Source organism: Rhipicephalus microplus, chromosome 2, assembly GCF_043290135.1.
Source record: "Rhipicephalus microplus isolate Deutch F79 chromosome 2, USDA_Rmic, whole genome shotgun sequence".
Taxonomy (NCBI): domain Eukaryota; kingdom Metazoa; phylum Arthropoda; class Arachnida; order Ixodida; family Ixodidae; genus Rhipicephalus; species Rhipicephalus microplus.
The window spans coordinates 259,836,743-259,858,564 of NC_134701.1; the positions used below are offsets into that span (position 1 = coordinate 259,836,743).

General features: G+C 47.6%; 1 protein-coding gene across 1 annotated transcript in view; it reads left to right on the forward strand.

Moving 5' to 3' along the window:
* LOC119170067 (P protein-like) overlaps positions 1-21,822 on the forward strand; it is a 269,389-nt gene that overhangs the window by 139,331 nt on the left and 108,236 nt on the right. The window lies entirely within an intron of this gene.

Genomic DNA, 21,822 nt, shown 5'->3' on the forward strand with positions numbered 1-21,822 from the left:
CTAAAAAAAAAACAATAGAGAAATCGGGCAATCATGACATGATCAGGAGGAAGGGACAGGACCTGCATACCTCCTTGCTCTCGTTTCGGAGCCTTAAGGCTGCTTAACTCACCACTTTCAAAGATAATTGGAGCACTCGCAAACTGCCACCCGAATGGGCCGTCAGTGAGCATGTCCACATCGGTAAACCGAGTTCATTTACGCCAAAAAAAAAGATGATTAGACGTCATGCCACTCTTGACAACGTCCACGGACCTAACCCACTAGAACATTCGTGGCGTGAATAGAAAGAAAGTGGAAGTAATGTATACTGTAACAGGACTCTCAAACAAGCTTGACAAGTCTGAATTGCGTATGAACATTTTCGGATGTTTGTAAAACGATGCAGGGAATTCGTACCGACCTTCCAGGTGCGTGAGGTGGGCGGCTGCGTTAAACCTAATTGAAAGGCTAACGTGCTTTAGAGTTCATGCATGGCTTCCAAGATGTGCGTCCGAAAGTGGATCTCTGCGAACAGCATTCGTTGCGGCAAAACGCATTTCCCGTCTTTCTCAGTTGTGTCGAGAGTTGTGAAAGCTGCGTGGGGTCAAAATGACGTTGCGGAAGAAAGACCGGAAACAGATGGCGTCGCCGGGCTCCAGCCAATCAATGCAGGCTGAAATGGAGATGTGCACTTCTTTAACAAAGTGCTTGATTGGGCTTGTATGGTACTGCATGGTAGACGATGGAAGTTCTTAACAGCGCAAACGACACGAGGGGATAGAAGAGACGAGAACAGAGCGTCCACTTCTATTCTAGGGGTATCCATTAAGTGGATACCACGAGAATTGCTTCCCTGGGTTCAGCACGGAGCACACAGCCGACAACTACACCACCTGAGCTTCTCATGAATTGATAGCGGTCATGTGTCACCAGCTGTTGACGCATTCCCAGGGCTCGAAAAATCACGCAGTGTTTTATGCATTCGCATACACCACTTCGTGAGGGGGTACTGGCGGGCTATCGTAAGTCGTACCTATTCTGACCCACAAGTGCAGTATTTCAGAAACCATAGACAGGCAAGCAAGAATACTCGCGACGTATGCCTGAGCTGTGAACTTGTGCTGTGTGCATTCATCCACTACAACTCAGCAAAACAGCGCCTGTCCTGTGTGTATTCTTTGTTGCCTGTTCTTGTTTTCTGAAATTCTCACAAGCTCGCGCGTGAAAGCTATGTTGCTCTCTATTTTTTCCTTCTCATTCGATTGAATTGATTACACCCCCCCCCTCCCGAAAGCTTTCTGCATCCAACGTTCCTTTGTATTGCCTCCGAGATCGGAGGTGTTCAAAGCTTTTTTTCTTTTTTGCATCTTGCGTGGTTTTTGTGGGGCCTTCGGGATTGCCCACCTCTGAACAGGTGGCCATGACGTGTGAAGACGTAATCACTTCACGGCACTTTGAGTGACTTCGTAGCGACAGCCCAATTTTCGGCGATCTGTGACCTCCCGACAACGTCACAGGGTGATTGATGTCACCGCGTGATGATTCTTGCATCCCTCGCGTTAACACCGGTGCCGCCAACGATGGCTTCCTGCGTTTGGCGAGTCGTCCGAGGTTTGCACCTAAAAATAAAATTAACGCGCAGTCGGTGCGATCTCTTCCTCATTGCCTTGGACCCATCGTGAATTACGTCTTCAAAACCTTAGTGCGCCATACCATTTTCTCAACTGCTAAATAACAGCGCTTTTCTTTCGGGGATCACCGACTAACTTTTACCGCTTTCACTTCTCGCTCACCGGCGTTACTTGCGATGAGCACAAGTCTGGAATGTGCCCTAACCAAACGCACTATCGCTCGGTCGCGCCCGCATTATCCCGAAGAAGAAGGCGAGCGAAAACGTTGGTAGCGGAGGAGGTAATTTCGATAATTACGCCGTGACAGCCAAATCTTATTAAATATCGGTGCTCTCATCTGCACGTGCTATCTTGGTGGCATTGGAAGCGAACGCGTGAAATAAAGAATACCGGTCATATCCTTGCCACACTGCGCAGCTGATTTGACTAAATTAACGCTCTTATCGCGCGACCATATACACATGATTACTCGTCAGACATTAAAGTAACCGAATGTAATAGATAGGTTTGCTTTATCATTTTTGCCTTGATTGTGTTTCGTTACGACGTGGCAACAGGAGCACACACTATGAAAAGAGAAGGTAGAAGTACCGTGCACTATACTTTTCAGAATTATCGGATGACTATCCTTTCCGGGCGTGAACGTTAATTGATTGTGCGGACTTCCATATAACCTGTCAGGCATTACCAATCACTGTTTTAGGGGCGAAGCTCCTAAAGGCGTGGGTATGTCCGTCCCTTCCTTGTTTGTACGTGACCGCCTCTATAGTTCCAGCTTTGCAAACTGCCCAGTTATTAGTCCTTGCAAACATCCCACTCCGCCCCATCACCGACCATAAAGCCTTTATAATGAAGAGGGAACGGAAGCGACGTATAGCTACCACTTACGAATAATAAAATTTCTTGTATATATATGTATATGCAGTGTTTGTCACGTCTTTGATGATGTAGAGGCCGATATTCGCGGATGGTCCACGGTTTATTGATGAAACCCTCTAGCGCTTCGCCACACTCATCATCATTCACTCCGTCGATATGCTGTGAATTTTTTTTTGTTGAAAATGATGCTCATACACAGCAATAACCATAAATTTTCCTTAACGTGAAATGCTGTGTAGGCTTACTAGGGTTAGATAATTTTGGTCTTATTGTTTAACATAATCATGATCTGTAGAACTGTAATTACTTCTTGTGAAGTTCGTTTGGTTTGGAACGCAGTATCTATAATATATTTTCTAACGCATTAAATTCTTTTGATCGTTTGTTCTTTCTTCTAATGCATAACTTTTTTAATCATTTGTTTTTACTTGGGTCATGGAGTATAACCGTAAATACGATACAGCGGTGACGTATAAGGTAAGCGTCATTGTTTCATTCGAAATCTTGGAAAATTTTGCTCATCTGAGACAACTCATGCGACCTCTTCTCTGAGTATTTTGAACCTTATTCTCCCCATCCTACTGATTTCTCAAATCCACCATTACACTATTGTGTACAGCACGACATGGACCTAAGTGCATTCTAGTAACGTTGAATCTAGGTACCACTGCTGCGTAGTCTTACGACTCTTGAAGGTACTCTGTGTACAGTATTTGCGCGGTGCTTTCCCATTTTCTGACGCATACGGCCTTCAGCTTTCACTGACGCATAGTCGTTACTACGTAGTTTATGGCTTGTGCTGGTTAAAAGGCACCAGTCGGATGCTGTATATAGCCCTAGATGTATGCGCTGCCGAAATGTACGCGTGAACGAGTAGTTTTCGTGAGTAACGTGTTATTTGCAGTATGTTCTTCGCTAGCCAAAATGCTTCCCTCTCGCAGGCACCATATGTATTTGTGTGTAAGTGTTTTTGTTTTCAGTATTACGCATTTTTGTTGTTTTACCCTTCTCCCCTTACCACTTCCCCAGTGCGTGGGAGCAAAATTAACGTTTATCTGATCTGTGGATTAACCTACTTTTTATCTATCTATCTATCTGTCTATCTATCTGTCTATCTATCTATCTATCTATCTATCTATCTATCTATATATCTATCTATCTATCTATCTATCTGTCTGTCTGTCTGTCTGTCTGTCTGTCTATCCATCTATCTATCTATCTGTCTATATATCTATCTATCTATCTATCTATTTACTTATGTATTTATTTATTTATCTGGCTATCTTACTCACTCACTCTCTTTCTTTCTGCAATTTCGCATTAACCATTTAATTAGTCGTAAGCGTGTTGGAAGGGCAGTTAGATGTGAAAATGCAGAAGCTGTTTATTTGAGACGAGAACGTAAACAATGACTACATCATTACGATGGTTGTGACGAATACTGTTGACATTAACTCCCTTTGAAACGGGTTGGCGATGCACTCGATCGCATAGAACTAGCATACGCTATATAAAGACTACTCGGTATCCGTGGATGCCAGCCTTGCACAATGCTGGGCGAAACAAAGCCGCCGGGTGGAGTTGAATGCGCCATCACGTGCTATTGTGCCGTGCGGCGAAGGAGCCGCAACCTTTCTTTTTTTTATATAGCCTAGTTCTTGGCAGTAGTAAAGATGCAGCAGCCCTTTCCGCGTGTTATTGTCGCAAGAGGAGGCGAACAACAACGGCGCAGTACACGCGCGCCTCTTTTTTTTTTTTTTTTCATCCAGTGGTAGCGCGCGAACAGGGAGTCACGCGTTCATGCAGCGTTTCGCCAGCGTCACGCTGGAACGAACTGCGCCGGTCGCCGTATAGAGTCGTTCTGCTCCGAGAGCCGGCGAAATTCCTCGAACGGGAAACCTTCTGCGAAGACGAGTATCGCTGGTGATTCTGTTTTTACTTCGTACACAGTTCAACGGGCGGAGATTCCTTAAAGTGAAGAAGCGAACGGGTCATGTGACGACGAACCAATAAGCGGGGCAGACAAGGCCAAGACATTCGCATTAGAGGAGTAAGATAATCGAGTGGCCCTGAAAGGAAGAATACCGCAGTAACTGCGTGTCTCAGACTATACGTTAGGCGGTTCAACCGTCGGTGTGTTCTAGTACCGCAGCAGATAAGAGAGACCGAACTAAGGGCAAAGGACAAGCCAGGATTCCGCACTGCGAATCAGCGAGGGGGGTTTAGAAAGACGACAGAAAAGTATAGGGATATAATCTCGGAGGACAATTTCACTCGTGTCCGTTAAGTCGCCACGTAAAGTTGCACCAAGTGTCAGTGCAATCACTCTCAACAACACATGGTATGCTGCGTCGCAAAACTAGTTTGTCGCATCATTCGATATCTCTCAATTAACGTAATGCCTTTATAGCTGCTCGTCGACGTCATCTGTGCCTTGCCGTCTGACTTGCAGAGATGGATATACGGTCCGAACCACAAGTCCCTCCTATACTTCATTGTAGGAAATGCAGCTACACAATTTTGCGTAACACGTATTGATACAGTATATAGGGCAAATTTATTACGCAATTTAAAAAAAAGCATTTTATGCTTAAAATGGTGCTCCGAGTTGTTTACCGCCATTGGTTGGAGTCGTACTGGATAGAACTTTCAGGGTTAAATCCAGTACGCATATACTTAGAAACATCCAAGGAAGTGGACGGGAGAGCGGTCGCCGACGAAGCACAACCGGTAGTTCAATGGATGCGCGCTTACAGCAGGCGTTGTGAGTTAGCCCTTCTACATTTCTCGTAAAGAACTTCACCCTTGCCTATATATCTCATTCATTCGTTCGGATGAATTTTAATGCCTTGAAATTCCCTAATTCTTCACGCTTCTTACTGGGGATACACTTACTTCTCTGGAACAGGAACACTGTCATGCTGTTGCTATTTAGCCTTCAAGGAATTTCTATTTGTTTCAAGTTCCTTTCTTAGTAGTAGTAGTAGTAGTAGTAGTAGTAGTACTTTATTTACAGTAAGCCGGATACAGAGCTCACTGCAGGAGCAAAGGGCTAAAAGCGAACAGCCTGACAAAGGCCCTTGTCCCTCCGCAGTCCGTGACAGTGCGAAGCTTAGACATCAGCACTGACAAACAATATATATATTCAATACATTGGTTTCAAGCAACCTGCAATTATACACACAAAATTTTCTTTCACAAACAAACTTCCTTGCTGAAATAATTCACATTAATAGCGAAAGTTGGGCTAGTTGGTGGTTCATACTTGGGAAGTAGAAAAGAGCGCAAAAATATAGACAAGGACAAGGTGTCGTCTCTTCCTCTGTCCTCGTCTATATTTTTGCGCTGTTTTTACTTCCCAAGTAATTGACATTATTTTACATTCTATTTCCTCTATTATTCCCCAAATCCCGATTGTCCTCATTGGTTTTCTCGGTCAGAGCACACCACACTTCTCTTTCCTGATTTCGCCCCTACTTTTGGCTTAATGCAACTTAGTGCGCGTTTGGCCATCAGCACTGAAAGACCATGCCTCTCCCATACAGTCAGTTTAAGAAGGTACACAGATGCTACGGGATAGAACAACGACAACAACAACAAAAAAACGATTCGCCTTTTTTTTGCCCTAGCCGTTTATACACGGGAAGACTCTTGCTCTTGGCGACAAGCATAGGTGACGCGCGTGACATCTACCCCGCGGGATAAGCACCACCAGGAGGAGTGTGTTCCGAGGTCTGGGCCGCGGTAGAAGGACGCCACTGAATCATGGAGCGCCAACTGCACGCGGTCTTCGTGCGCCAGTGACGCCTCGCATCCATTTGCCGGTCGAGCTCTTCGCAAGGTGCCCCGGGCATCCCCTCGTATAGCTTACGCTCGTGCGTGTTTTGTGTGTTTTGTGTGTGTGCGTGTGTTTGTTTTGCGCGTCTGTCCGTGGATCCTGCAGCGTGCGTGCGTCTGAGTGCTTTCCCGACTCGTAACCCGAGATGTAAACACTGTAATTTATGGCCGTTCGGTCTACTCTTTATTACTCTTTATTTTTTTCCCTCTCGGAAGCACGCGTTAGCTGATGAACAACAACAGTGAAGAGAGGGAGAGAAGAAGGCGAAGAAAGAGAGGGAGGGAGGTGTACCTGTGCATAAATGTAGAGGATTTCTGCGGCGGATACTATAGCACACGCGCTGTTTACCCGATGCCTGCATGACTTGAGGCAACAGGTGCGTTTTTTCCGCGCATCATGCCACGCTCGCCTCGTACTGTGTACGGCAGGTATAAATTGCCGGCAGCCCGGGCTGCCGACGAAAAGTGGCGCATTGTCGCCCCTGCTCTATCCTTTCCTCCTCTCCCTTGCAAACGAGGCACGCGGCCCCCGCCTGTATATTTCGCCGCGTTCGTTAATTCCGACGTTCCTCGGCTACAGGCATTTCGTTCACCGCGACTGTTAAAGGGACGGCCTGGTGGAAGAAGGAATGGCCTACTTCAGTCAGGCATGCCGCCATATAATTAAGATTGTAAATCGAGGGAGTGTCGATTGGGGTTAGAGTATGACCACTTTAGCCACGCTGATACAAAGCGAAGTCGCAAAAAGAGGTACAGGAGAAACTCGGGAGAACTTCTATCGTCAAAATGGGGACAAGCAAGCCTCCAGTCTTGCGTGTGCCTAGCATACTACTTCTCTCTTTATTTATTGCTCCCTTTATTTATTTATTTATTTATTTATTTATTTATTTTTCTTTATTTATTTATTTATTAGTGTTCGAGAGCCACATTTTTGTACACTCGCCGGGTTTTTCGCATACTACACCACTGCCGCCACTGAAACGCAACTTCGAACTTGTTTTTGTACTTTGAACTTTATTATGAATAAACAACATACAGTAAAAAAAACATGTTAGCAACATCTGGATCCTTAGCAGAATGCTAGTATGGATCCATGCAATTATAATGTACATAAATTACAGGCAGAATATATAGTTGTACAATCAACGAAATTTTAGCTTAAGAGACAGATTAGATTGTTTTGATAAACATATCACTTATACAGAAATACCGAACAGATTGAAAGAGAAAACCCAGTTTATCCATTACAGTTTGAACACGTTCTTCGTTTGCATACTTAACATAATAATACATCTGTAAAGAGGTTTATTGGGCGAACCAAACGGGCAGGTCGGAGATTGGAGATAGCGACAGGACGAGGAAGATGGAGGAGCTCGAAAGCCGATCTCGTGGTGCCTTACTCTGCGATGATGCTTGCTGTTTCCTTTTGTTATCATCATTCCTTCATTATAATTGCCCCCCGTCGAGAAAGATCAAGCCATCCTGGCGATCTAACAAGTAGGAACGAGCGGGTCGAAGTACGGCTTCAAGCGGTCCACGTGAACAATATCGTGTCCACGCCGACGATGATCACCGGGTGGCGTAAGCGGTTCGATGGCGTAATTGACGGGCGATGTGCGCTCTACCACGCGGTATGGGCCATGGTAATTTGAAAGTAGCTTGGTAGACAAACCAGGTGCACAGGGTGGTACATACAGCCATACAAGGGTTCCAGGGGCGAACTTGGCGGCAGGAGGGTGGTCGTCATCGCGGGCCTTTTCTGGCGTTGCTGGTCAGCCGTAGTAAACTGCTTCGCTAGTTGGCGGCATTCTTCAGCGTGACGGGCGGCTTCAGACACGGTCGTGCACTCAGATACATCTGGTGCGTATGGCAGCAAAGTGTCAATTGTGTGCGATGGTTGACGTCCGTATAGAAGGTAGAATGGAGAAAAGCCGGTGGTGACTTGGGTAGCGGTGTTGTACGCGTAGGTCGCAAACGGAAGAACCAGGTCCCAGTTCGTTTGGTCAGATGCCACATGCGTCGCGAGCATGTCACCCAGGGTCCGATTAAACCGCTCAGTCAGGCCATTCGTCTGAGGGTGGTAAGCAGTACTCATCCGGTGTACAATATGGCACTGACGGAGAAGTGCTTGGATTACGTCGGATAGAAATACACGGCCCCGGTCACTGAGGAGCTCGCGAGGAGGGCCGTGACGCAACACAAACCGATGGAGGATGAAAGATGCGACGTCCTGAGCGGTCGCCGTAGGAAGAGCAGCGGTTTCGGCGTACCGTGTCAGGTGATCTACAGCAACGATAGCCCACCGGTTACCTGCTGTGGTCAATGGCAGTGGTCCATAAAGGTCGATTCCGACACGATCGAATGGGCGGTCAGGGCACGCAAGCGGCTGTAGTGGAGCTGCTCCTGCATTCGGTGGCTGTTTTCGTCGCTGACACTCGTGGCAGCCGCGAATAAACTGTCGAACAAAAGTAAACATCCCACGCCAGTAGTACCGCTTCCTTAAACGCTCGTAGGTCTTGAAGACACCGGCGTGAGCGCATTGCGGGTCGGAGTGAAATGATGCACAGATTGTAGAGCGCAGCTTTCGGGGAATAACGAGCAGCCACTTCCTGCCGTCTGGTGAGTAATTGCGCCGGTACAAGAGGCCACCTCGAATGGTGAAGTGCGAAGCCTGGCGTCGCATTGCTCGAGTGATGGGAAGTGTCGGTACCCCAGATAAGACGTCCAGAAGCGAAGTTATCCATGGATCGTCGCGCTGTGCAGAGGTCATTGTGTCGATGTCAAGAGCGGACAGCGCGTGTTCCATAGAAGATATAGAGGCAGCCTCAGTCGACAGTGGTGACCGCGAGAGCGCATCAGCATCAGCATGTTGGCGGCCGGAACGGTACAAGACGCGGATGTCATACTCTTGAAGTCGCAGAGCCCAACGAGCAAGGCGACCTGATGGATCCTTCAGCGACGACAACCAACATAAGGCATGATGGTCTGTAACTACAGCAAAGGTGCGGCCATATAAGTATGGGCGAAATTTCACAATTGCCCAAAGTATGGCTAAGCACTCTTTTTCGGTAACACTGTAGTTTACCTCAGCCTTGTTGAGCGTTCTGCTGGCGTAGGCGACGACATACTCAGGGGATCCAGGCTTGCGTTGAGCGAGAACTGCACCGAGACCGACACCGCTGGCGTCTGTATGGATTTCAGTTGCAGCCGTGGGATCATAGTGGCGCAATATAGGCGGTGATGTCAGGAGACGGCGAAGAGTGGTAAATGCGTGATCACATTGGGAAGACCATGATGAGATGTCGTTGGCACTGCTTAAAAGTTGGGTCAAAGGGGCAATTATGGAGGCAAAGTTGCGCACAAACCGACGAAAGTAGGAGCACAATCCTACGAAGCTGCGTAACTGTTTTACAGTCGTTGGTTTGGGGAATTCAGCAACAGTGCGTAGTTTAGCCGGGTCGGGAAGAACACCATCCTTTGATACGACGTGACCGAGAATGGTGAGCGTCCGAGCAGCGAAGTGGCATTTCTTTAGATTCAGTTGGAGCTGCGCATTCTTCAGACACGTGAGGACATGTTTCAGGCGTACAAGGTGTGTTGCGAAATCGGGTGCAAAGACGACGATATCGTCGAGGTAGCAGAGGCATATGTTCCATTTCAAACCCCGCAGAACCGAGTCCATCATGCGCTCGAATGTGGCCGGCGCATTGCAGAGGCCGAAGGGCATGACATTGAACTCATATAGCCCGTCCGGTGTCACGAATGCTGTTTTTGGACGATCACCATCTGCTAAGGGCACCTGCCAATACCCCGAACGCAAATCTAACGACGAAAAAAACTCGGCACCTTGTAAGCAATCAAGGGCGTCATCAATCCTGGGCAAAGGGTATACGTCTTTGCGAGTGATCTTATTTAAGCGCCTGTAATCAACGCAGAAGCGAATTGCACCATCCTTCTTCTTAACAAGAACGACAGGTGATGCCCATGGACTTTGGGAAGGTCGGATAACGTCGCGCTTGAGCATATCGTCAACGTGTTCGGTGATAACCTGACGTTCCGTGGCGGAAACACGGTATGGTCGCTGTCGTACTGGCGCGTTGGAACCTGTGTCGATGCGGTGGAAAAAACTGGGAGTTCGGCCAAGGGTAGGTTGAGCAACGTCAAAGGATTCACGAAACTGGTAGAGCAGCTGAAGGAGCTCAGAGCCTTCAGATGGCGATAGTCCGTCGGCAATCGATGAATCGAAAAGCTCACAAGGTGGTATATTGGAAGGGTTGAGGGCACTTATGGCGTCGTAGTCACCGGAACAATCGGGAGGCATGGTAAAAATTTGTTCTTTATCAATGGCATGCACGTGTCCAAGAGATTCACCTTGAAACAGTTCAACGGGATACGGAAGGGGATTGATGAGGCAAAGAGCACTGTTTCCTTCAGAAATAGAGAGGGTTGAATAAGGCAGAAGAAGTGATCTTCGACTAAGGAAGAGGCTTGATGGCTCAAAGAATGCAGCTTCGTTCCTAATGCCGTCACAGAACACGGGGAGCAACACAGCTGCTGTCGGAGGAATTTCAGTGCCTTCTTTGACGACGAGTTTGTGTACGGCGGGCTGAATGCGGCTGGTTGGTTGGTCGTAAAACGGGAAAAGTTCAAGCTCCGATCTTGCACAATCAATAACGGCATGGTTACGCGATAAAAAATCCCATCCAAGTATGATGTCGTGTGAGCATGACGACAGGACAATAAACTCAACAGTGTAGTGGTCATTCGCGATCATCAGTCGGACAGTACAGGCGGCTACAGGCTGAACCGGGTCCCCATTCGCTGTTTGCAAGGACATCATGTTAAGAGGCGTCATCACTTTACGGAGCTTGCGGCAAAGTTTAGCGTCTATCACGGAAACGGCAGCACCAGTATCCACTAGAGCATATGCTCGAGTACCTTCTACAAAAACTTCGACAATATTCGACGGCAATGTCCGAGGACTTGAGCATTTCGACAGCGCAGTTCTTGCCTCCTGAACTGCGGCGGTTAGTTTCCCTCGTGTTCAGGAGCTGGCCGACGACGCATGGGTGACAGGGAGCGACGACGGGGTGAAGGTGAGCGACCAGACATAGTACGCGGACATTCCCGTGAAGACGAGCTTGACTGAGGGTCAGAATTTTCCAGACGGGATGGAGAAAGGTCCATGAAGCTGTTCTGTGTCCGGGCGTCTGTGTATCCCGGCACGCGACGACGGCAGTAACGGGCGATATGGCCAGGGCCGCCGCACGCAAAACAGATGGGCCGGTTATCGCGCGTTCTCCAAGTATTGGCGACGAGGGGACCAGTCCATGCGGCAGACGGGTGTGTCGAGGCTGTGGTGGCAATGGGAGGAACCCAGGCGGTGGACGGCTGAGTCGGGGCTGAGGTATACGACAGTCCCTGGAACGACGGGGGGTGGTGTCGCTGCTGCCGCTTTAGTGCCTCAGCGTAAGTAAGAGGCGCGGTGACGGTGGGCTGCTGCAAGGGCACCGGCATAGCCTCGGAAATCTGCTCCTGGACCACATGTCGGAGCATGGGAGCCAATGGTGGTGGGTGTCGCAGTGGCTGTTGGTGCGAGAGCTCCTGGCGTTGAGCAAAAGGCAGCAGAGAAAGCTGCCGAGCCACTTCCTCTCGCACGAAGTCTTTCATTTGTGCGAGAAGGTTTGCCTGGTCAGCCATAGCGTCCAGTGCGGTCACTGGTTGGATTGTCTGGAATGAGCGTCGCGTCTGAGCTCGTTGCCTCCGCAATTCATCATAGCTTTGGCACAAAGTCACTACTTCTGCCACAGTGCTTGGAGACTTCGCGAGAAGCATCTGGAAAACGTCATCGTCGACGCCCTTCATAATGTGCTGTATCTTCGCACTCTCGCTCATGGAAGCATCGACGCGCCGGCAGAGATCAATCACATCTTCTATATATGATGTGAAAGTTTCACCTCGCTCCTGTGCCCGTGTGCGCAGACGTTGTTCGGCGCGTAGCTTCCGTAAGGCAGGACGACCAAAAACGGCACGTATTGCCTCCTTGAAGGCGGACCAATTCGCGAACTCGGTTTCGTGGTTCGTATACCACAGCTTGGCCACGTCGGTGAGATAAAAATTGACAGTGCCTAGCTTAGCAGCGTCATCCCACCTGTTGGGTCCACTGACTTTCTCGTATGACGACAGCCAGTCCTCGACGTCCTGGTCTTCGGTGCCGGCAAAGTTCGGGGGGTCTCGCTGATGAACCGGGCCGGGGCAAGTAGTGGCCGCGAGAGGTATTGTTTGTTGGGCAGCGTCAACTTGCATGGTCGACGGCAGGGTGCGAGATCGGAGTTCCAGGTTGTAGGCGATATGGTTACCCAGCACGATCCACCAAATGTAAAGAGGTTTATTGGGCGAACCAAACGGGCAGGTCGGAGATTGGAGATAGCGACAGGACGAGGAAGATGGAGGAGCTCGAGAGCCGATCTCGTGGTGCCTTACTCTGCGATGATGCTTGCTGTTTCCTTTTGTTATCATCATTCCTTCATTATACATCTAATATTTCTGTACATCTGGTAATAGCATTCCCGGTCAGCATACAAAACATTTGTTTATTATCACGTCACTTTGCATAACTCATAACGAGCATCACTTGAAAAATGTTTCCTTTGGTCTTGCGAGTTCGCTATGACTAATATAGTTGTTTGGGCCAGTCGATGTCCATTTTCCATGTATAGAGCGCCCATTATGAGACAAAAATCTTACGAAAACAAGAATTTTTTTGTTTTCGTCAACTTGCAGGCTTCATCTCTGAGCAGTTCGTACGAGTCGCGTTGTAGCTTAGCGTTGAAAACGAATGGGAGATATTTTTAGGGGCGAAGCTGCTTAGGATCGAGCCATGTCCGCCGTCCATCGTGACACGCCATGCCAATGACGCCAACGACGATGAAGAACAAGCGCGTTCCAGACCGCTCATTCTCTTTCTGCCATCGCGGCACAGCACATGCAAGGTACTCATACGCCATGATGATGACGCTGATGGCGATGACTAGGATTATGATGGACAACGACTGGCTTATGCAGCATATGACATATCGATATGCTCGACTATGCATTTCGTATGGTTGAGAACAACCAACAACGACCAGAAAAACGTGCCCAGACCTCGTCTTTGCCAGCTTCATGCAGGCTATGGATTCGATACAACAAAGCAATAATAACGAAGGCAAAACGAAATTACCAACCCAAGAAAACATACCATTTATGGCCAATAAACATTGTACATGGCTGTACAGCCATTCATTTGCCATTTTCCCATTCATTTACATGCGTGAGTGGTCAATGTCACGGGGGATTTACGGTAACACCGAACTATCTCACTGCTTTGCCCACTCATCAGTATTTTATTTATTTATTTATTTATTTATACATACATACATACTGCAGCCCTATTCAGGGCTATCGCAGGAATGGGACGTTATATAATACTAGGCAACCGAGAAAAAATACAAACAAATAATACAAATTGAGAAGCAAGTACACTCGTAACAAAGCAAAAGTAAAAATGAAGTTAATTACGCGTCAGTAACATATTCATCGACAGCAACTATGAAGTCGGTTAGTGGTACGGAGCGAATGCTACCAGGCAGGGAATTCCACAGTTCTATCGCACGCGGGAAAAAAACTGTATTTAAAGGTATTAGTACGAGCAAAGAAAGGTGTTACATTCAAAGCGTGGGAACTGCGGGTACAACTATCGTCAGTAAATGTGATGAGGTTACCATGACCAAGGCCGGAGGAGGAGTTAATAATTCCGTATAAAAATTTCAAAGCTTCGTTTTGGTATCGCGAGAGTTGTGATGTGTTCACTTATTCACTTCGTGGATATGACGTGATTTTGTTCCTGTCACCCTGCTAGGTGTTCGTCCGCCTCCGCCGCACCTCTCGAACAATCCACTCACAGCTGCGCACGATGAAGGCGACGATTGTTCACGCACCGCTGCCTATATACGCCTGTCGCAAACGGCTCCGCGCGAGACGTTGAAAGTCGCTAAGCTGTGAACAATGTGCTCCTTTCGGCTGCACCGTTCTCTCTCCGCTCTATAGGGACGATCCAAGATGAACAAAGCTTGCTTTCACTTCCGGGAATTGGTAAATAGACTCACGTTTCAAAGCGACAGTGTTAAAGAGTTTGTTTCGCGGAAATTCTGGCGTGAGCGTTGGCGAAGAAGGAGGAAGAGTGGAGGAAGAAGGATAGGAAGGAGAGAAAGGACAGAAAGTACGTTCTCGATTGTGAGGTGGAGACCCAGGCAAGCGAATGGGATGACTGAAGGTCTTTTTCTTAGCAATCTGTGCCGGTGAATTGACGAAAAATAGTGCTCTACTGTTTCTGGTTTTGAACAAAAGTTGCGTAGAGGTAATATCGCCAGACCGGCCCTGCGTGAATATAAATTTAGGGGGGGGGGGGCACGACATTGTAATCTGGTTATTATGACTTCGAATCGTCTTGTCTCCGTGAAAATTTTAAGTGACTAAATTCTGTCGATGACGTTATTGATTCCATAGCATCTGCAAGAAGCGGAAACTTTCTGTATCTTATCGCAGTTATTGTGGCTACTTCGAGAAGGACCGATAGTATTCGACCTTTCAGTGCCGCTCATGCAGAGTCAGCGATTGCACTTAAATATAATCTGCAATGGCCAGGTACCCACAATCATTTCAGTAGCTGCAAGTGCGGAGGGGCTACCGTAAGGAGCGTCTTCAAGGCCATAGATTTTGCAATACTTTCCTTCGGTGCTTCGGATCTGGGCTTCAGCCACGAGAATGCTTTTGATGCCATTTGTATACCTACTTTCGTGAAACTAAACGAATTTAGGGTTTTACCTGCGTGAGCATTATACCTGCAGGAATAATTTAACGCAAAATGGGTTTTTGTTTAATCATGCTAATTTCTGTCCAAGATAAATACTGCATCGTCTGATCTGAACGTGTGAAGACTTTTTTTTTTCACTCCTTCCACTTTACGTGCGTTGCTTTTCTTTTGGAGTATAGGTATTGAGTACGAAAAAAAGTCTCATTAAATTGCATAATCGATGCTTGGCCGATCCCCCTTCATGAGTGGGTATGAGCCATGTTTGTGGACTCATCATCACCTTCTTCTTCTTCATCATCATCATTATTATCTTCATCTTCGTCATCATCATCATCGTCATCATTATTATCATCATCATCATCATCAGAAGAAGAAGAAGAAGAAGAAGAAGAAGAAGAAGAAGAAGAAGAAGAAGAAGAAGAAGAAGAAGAAGAAGAAGAAGAAGAAGAAGAAGAAGAAGAAGAAGAAGAAGAAGAAGAAGAAGAATGGTGGACTGTACTAATTGAGAATACTGTTGATCCGTTGACATAGTGCAATCGTATGTATCGTATTTCACATGTGATGTTAAGTTTGCGACTCGAATCGCAGTTATGCTGAACCCACTCTTGATTCGAGTAGGAGAATGCGTGTCCGAGAAAACGTTTCGACAAATGGTTTTGTTTTCAAGGCGGAAGCAGCCATTGGGGCGTGTATGTTTATGCTTCGTGCCCGCAGCCCTTTCCGGGAACTTAAGTTCGTTGTAGCAGTAACAAGAATCCCACCCTGATAAGGCTGATAATAAGCAAGTTATGCGATTTCATTACCAGCCCGCTTTTGGCGTGATTTCACACGCCCGTAGCAAACATTTTAGCCAAAAGAAAGTTTCGTTGAAGGTAGCATATAAATGCTGACGAAAAGCATTAGTATCGTGCATTGAACCAGAAGCGCGCTTGGTTGGATTCACCAGACTAAAGTTGTGGCTGTAGTTCTGAACTGCATTGCCATTCGAATTTCGACGTGCGTGCGGAGTGCTATCTTTCACCTTCTTACGGCTCGTTTAGAGCCAGGTTAACCATGAACACTGGAGAAGAAGTGTCAAAGAGACCGCCCTATTCTATGCTTTGGTTCTACCATATTTTATCCCATACAACTCATTCCTTTCTATAACGAGTACCATGATTTCCAATCCACGCAATGATTGTTCAATATCTTCGAGCGTTACCCGCGCAGATGAAACAATACAAAGCGATACATGTTCACAGCAATGCTCGAACTAACTGTGCCTGTAAACTGCAAAAACTTCTACTTACGGTCGTTTTCAGGCACCAGTGTCGTTCCCCGTTCCTTATTTTATTGTCAGTTTCAGCCGTCGCTGCCGCCGACACCTTTCTTGTACTGGCGTGAAGCCAACGTGCACACCACCATTCGCGTGTACAGCCCGCATCTAGTGAGGACGTCACAGTGACGTCACAGATCACCAAAATTTGTGAATTAATAGTGACGTCTCTCTGGCATGGCATGGTGACGTCCGTAAGCATGTGCAGGGTTCCCCTTCAGGGGGTGGAAGGGGAGCGAAGGTTTGTCGCAACGCCCCCCCCCCCTCCTGCTATCATGTCAATGTACGGTGATAACTTTGCGCCCCCCGCCCCGTTTGAATGGCAGCGCCGCCCCCTACCTATTCCGTCAATGTGTGGAGCTTACTTTGTACCCCCTTCTTACGTTATCAAGGGGGGGGGGGGGGGCGGCCACCCCCACTCTCAGACCCCTCGTGCGGACGCCTATGGTGACGTGATTACGTGACATCATTGCTTATTCAAAGGTAGAAGGAAGGAAAATAGGAGGAAAAGAGCGGCAGGGATGTTAACCAGCCTATAGGCAGCCGGTTTGGTATACCCTGCGCATGGGAGGGGGATGGGGGATATGAAAGATAGAGAGGAGAGTGGGAAGAGAGATAAACACAGCACATTAGGCAGCACACGCGCGCACACTCAGTCATAGTCCAGTCTTGTCTTTCGCGGTGTGTTACATTGCTGTTACAGCCGCTTGTTCAAGTCCGTGTCGCTTAGGAATTTCAACAGAGCTTTTGTCGACTTTTCGTTGCAATATCTTCTCTCGGGCACTTGAAAGAATAGTGTTCCCAGACATTTGGCTGTTGTCGATGCGCGCAAGAACGGATGCCAGTGACTGTCTCTAGATGTCATACAACGGACAGTCGCACTTCCAAAGTAAAGGTGGAGCTATCCAAGAGGCGTGTGAGTCCCTGAGGCAGTGCAAAACTACGCAAGATTTCCGGAGGGGGGTTGACAGGGGGGGGGGGATTATCTTAGTTGAACGAGAGGAGAAAGAAAGAAAAAAAATACGGCTTTCGGCTTCGAGTCATTTTAGGCGAGTGCATAAGGAGCCCTGCGAGTTTAGAAGCGGCCTAATTTTGCACGTGGGAGGTCGCCGCTTGGCCCGTCATATATCGACAATATGGTTGATTGAGGGAGTATAGTGCGTTCTTATTTCAAACAATCATATATGGACCCTTCGTTGTGGCCGTCCGCCACTTACTGCCCGTATAAGTCCGCGCCTCGACATCATGCGCAGGGTCTTCCACTGAGTGGAGAGCGGGGGAGGAGGGTGATAAGTTTACCGCCCCCCCCACCCCCCCCCCCTCCGTTCCTCGAGCCAGAAACAACAAAGAGTTCCGCAAGAGATGCAAAAATAAAAATGAAGCGATGACGTGGTTCTTACAACGGCCTGCCATTGGTCCGCTACTTTCCGAGGCTAAGATAGGAATTTAACAATAGGTAGTTTTCGAATAGGGCCCCCAATAGTTTGGGGACCAAAGCTTTTTTTGTGTACGGACGCTTTAAGTCAAGCAGGAGTGATGAGTTTTCGAAGGGGTCTGCCGCGCTTCGGACACTCTCCCTATTCTGTGTCACTCTTAGTCTTGGAAGAGAGCCGTCACTTCAGTGGGCGCCGTCATGTTTGTCTGACCCAAACCTTTTGGGGCAGGCTTTGGGGCTCCCGCTAAATTCTAGAACCCAAAACCAAAACGCGGTTTGGGTTTTGCCCATTCGCAGTGGCTTTGACGCTATTTCTTTGGGGCCCCTATTCGAAAACTTCCTAATACTTTCAATGCAACACAATCAGCGGCCCTTGTTCGCCATTATAATGTGTTTAAAAAAGTGGGTAACGTTTTAGAGTACTAGGTACTCTACTATGGGAGGGATTAGAGCCGTCCCGGTGGCCTCACATTTGGTGACCAGTTCTTCGTGGCGTTTGCTGCATGGTAAAGGAAGAAAATGCTGCAGATCCACGAATTCATTGCTGTTGATGGGGCGAAGCAGTGTGCATCGGATCATAATCGTGACCTTCTATTTTGTTCTGGTTAACAGTCTTTTATTTTGTTCTTTTTAACTTTTTGCTTCGTCATGTGCTTTGATTGATGGGTGGTTAGACGTTGATCTTTTTATGGTGTTGCGGCTTTTTATCTGGTTTGTTCTGGTTAACCGTCTTTCAATAACCATTTTTATTGTTCACGAATGTTTCGGATCCGTAACATATGTGCCGCTTGGGGGCTTCATGGTGTTGTAGCCATCTATTTCATTCTGGTTAACAGCGTTTTATTTTATTATTCTCAGCCTTTTTCTTTGTTAAGTGCTTTGATAGATGGGTAGTAGAGTGCCGGTGTCAGTGCAATGTTGGGGCCTTTTATTTTGTAGGTTCTTTTAACCGTATGCGTGCTATGTACGTTGTGTGGACGGTATTGCGCACAGATGTTTCGCACCTGCTCTGCGGCTACATAGAGAATGCAACGAGCCTCGACAACAACGATTTACGTGTGACCCTGTATGGTGCATCACCCCTAAGATTCAACCAGCTCTGGTTTCGGAGCACTGATGAAACAGCAAGCCCGGTCCTTTTTTTCAGGCTAACTCATTTGTTTGTTTTGCAAGTCTTTCGGAGATGTTGCATCACATGCGCTTCATCAAACACTCTTCGTTCAGCTTTGAGGTGGTGGTATAGTTTTATCGCATCTTGATTATATACCACCTTCATACACGGGTTTCCGAAGAAGCATTATTCTCCAATGTGTTCCATCACTGCTCTTTATTCAACACTCTTCGTTAAGCTTTCAGGTGGGAGCAGAGTCTCCACCTTTTATAGCCACAAAGCATCACGTGACAGTGTTGTGATTATGTATTGCGCTCACCATTTGTTGGGCTTGCTGTTGCTTTCGTTTGTGTTAGTGGATGTTTGTGTGTAGCGGGTTTTACGAAATTTCTTTGGCACGTACATGTTTATGATGATAATTTTCTGACAGGTCGCACATATTTCTTTAACACGAACCCGTTTTTTTCCGGGGGGGGGGGGGGGGGCAACTTTTGCTTTCATATTTAGGGGTCAGCAGTGGAATTTACGCAATGTCGGTGGCACATACTCGTTTGTCATATTTTTCACTGATCCCGGGCATGAAAGGACAACCAATAACAGCTCCGCCGTTAGACAAGCGTAACCATAACGCTGTGCGTTTAAAAAAAGTGACCTTAAATGTTTGCGTAATTGGCAACCTTCCCACCACCTGCATAGCCAACGCGGTGTTTGAGAGGAGGGGGGGGGGGGGGTCAATACTTCCTGAAATCTTTAGATTTCGCATGTTAATAGATGTGTAAAGACATACAAACGCATTATGGCTACCACAATACCCCCCCCCCCCCTTTCAAAAAAAAAAATATCTTGCTAGGCCACTTTCCACCTCCATGTTACGCACGACTATGTGTCTGCGTGTTATGATGTCCATAAAAAATCGTTTTCCTCTTGCGTCGCCGTCTCATTGATAGCCAGCAGTTGCTGCACCATTCTCACCCTAGAGGGCGACGCACTCTCGCAGCGCTAACGTTCTTTCCTCCTTGCTCTCTCTCTCTCCTCGCGGCAGCAGGTCTGCGAACGCGGTGGCGTGGCTCGGGCTGCCGCGCTGCTAAGTTATTCTGGGCAGCGCAGCGCGCTATTCCAGCTGTGCGGGACGAGGAAATCGCGGAGAGCCGCTCAAAGAATAGAACGGCCCTCGCGTCCGGACGAAACGACCACGGTGCGTGCCTGGTTGTCCGGAAACCCCGCGATAGCGCCGCCGGTTCACACGTGACCCTAAAATCACCGCCATCGCAGTGCAGCAGTGCAGTTCGCGTGACGCAGCGTGTGCAACGCGACGCCGACTTGAGAGAGACGCCGGAGTTCGGGGCGCGGGAGTGCAAATCAACCTTTCCTTAACCTCTCTCTCTCTCGTGGACGCGGTGACACAAAATAAACAGAAGAGGGGAGGACGTGAAAAAGCAGAAGGAAGACGGGCAAGGGTGACGGTTCACGACTGCACGCTCGGTTCCCACTGTTCTCGGGATTTCTCGAACGCTCGAGATAGCCTCACAAGTGCTGCTGGGTGGGTTGAAATTTTAATTGAGAGGGCTCGCACAAATGCGTTTCGGGGAATCCCCTCTCTCGCGCGCCCGTGAGCGATTAAAGAAGGTATCGTTGCGATACGCTTCCGCTTAGCACTTCGCGTATGAGACCGCGGGAAGCGGCCCATGTGTCTTCACGCGAAGCTTCTAAATTCGCGCTTCTTGACTCCAAATTTCCTAATTACCCCCTTCCCTCTCTTCCGGGCGCTTTCTTTCTCTCTCTCTCTCTCTCACTCACTTTGTTGAAGCCAATGACCCCCGTTTTTGTTATGCTCTATAGTCTTATGGTGCCGTGACTTGGCGAGCGATATGCCAAGGTTGCACAGAACTCGTAACAGGTGCTTCTTTCGCTCCTCGCGCTGTTATCGCTGGATAGCATAGCGTATTGTTGTGTGGTAACTTTACCAAATGGGCCCCGCCGCGGTGGTCTAGTGGCCAAGGCACTCGGCTGCTGACCCGCAGGTCGCGGGATCGAATCCCGGCTGCGGCGGCTGCATTTCCGATAAAGGCGGAAATGTTGTAGGCCCGTGTGCTCAGATTTGGGTGCCCGTTTAAGAACCCCAGGTGGTCGAAATTTCCGGAGTCCTCCACTACGGCGTCTCTCATAATCATATGGTGGTTTTGGGACGTTATACCCCACATATCAATCAATCAACTTTACGAAATGCAACGGTCATAATGAACATAATGCAATCTTGAAATTAACGTTCTGTATTGCGACACCTTAAATGTATGTATGTATGTATGTACGTATGTATGTACGTATGTATGTATGTATGTAGTGTATTAGAATGAGTGTATTAGAATTGTTGTTTTATAGCCATTCATTTTAATATTTACACCTGAGTGTATGTATGGGTGTATGGGTGTACATATGTATATGTGTGTGTGCGTATATGTATGTATGTATATATATGTATGTATGTATGTATGTATGTGTATGTATGTATGTATGTATGTATGTATGTATGTATGTATGTATGTATGTATGTATTCTATTGGGTGGGTCCTTACCCTCATCGCCAATATTCATGCTCGCCACCTTCTTACCCCTTCCTTTTTTTCTTAAAATCGGAATATGTACACAGCAGGTGTGGTGACTGATCTTGCTCTTTTTTTTTTTCAAGACATTTTCTGACCGCTCTACCGTCATGCTTTCAAAGGCAGACAGAAAAGCTATCTTTCTCTTCTTTAGTAAATTACCTTTTCATACCGTAAA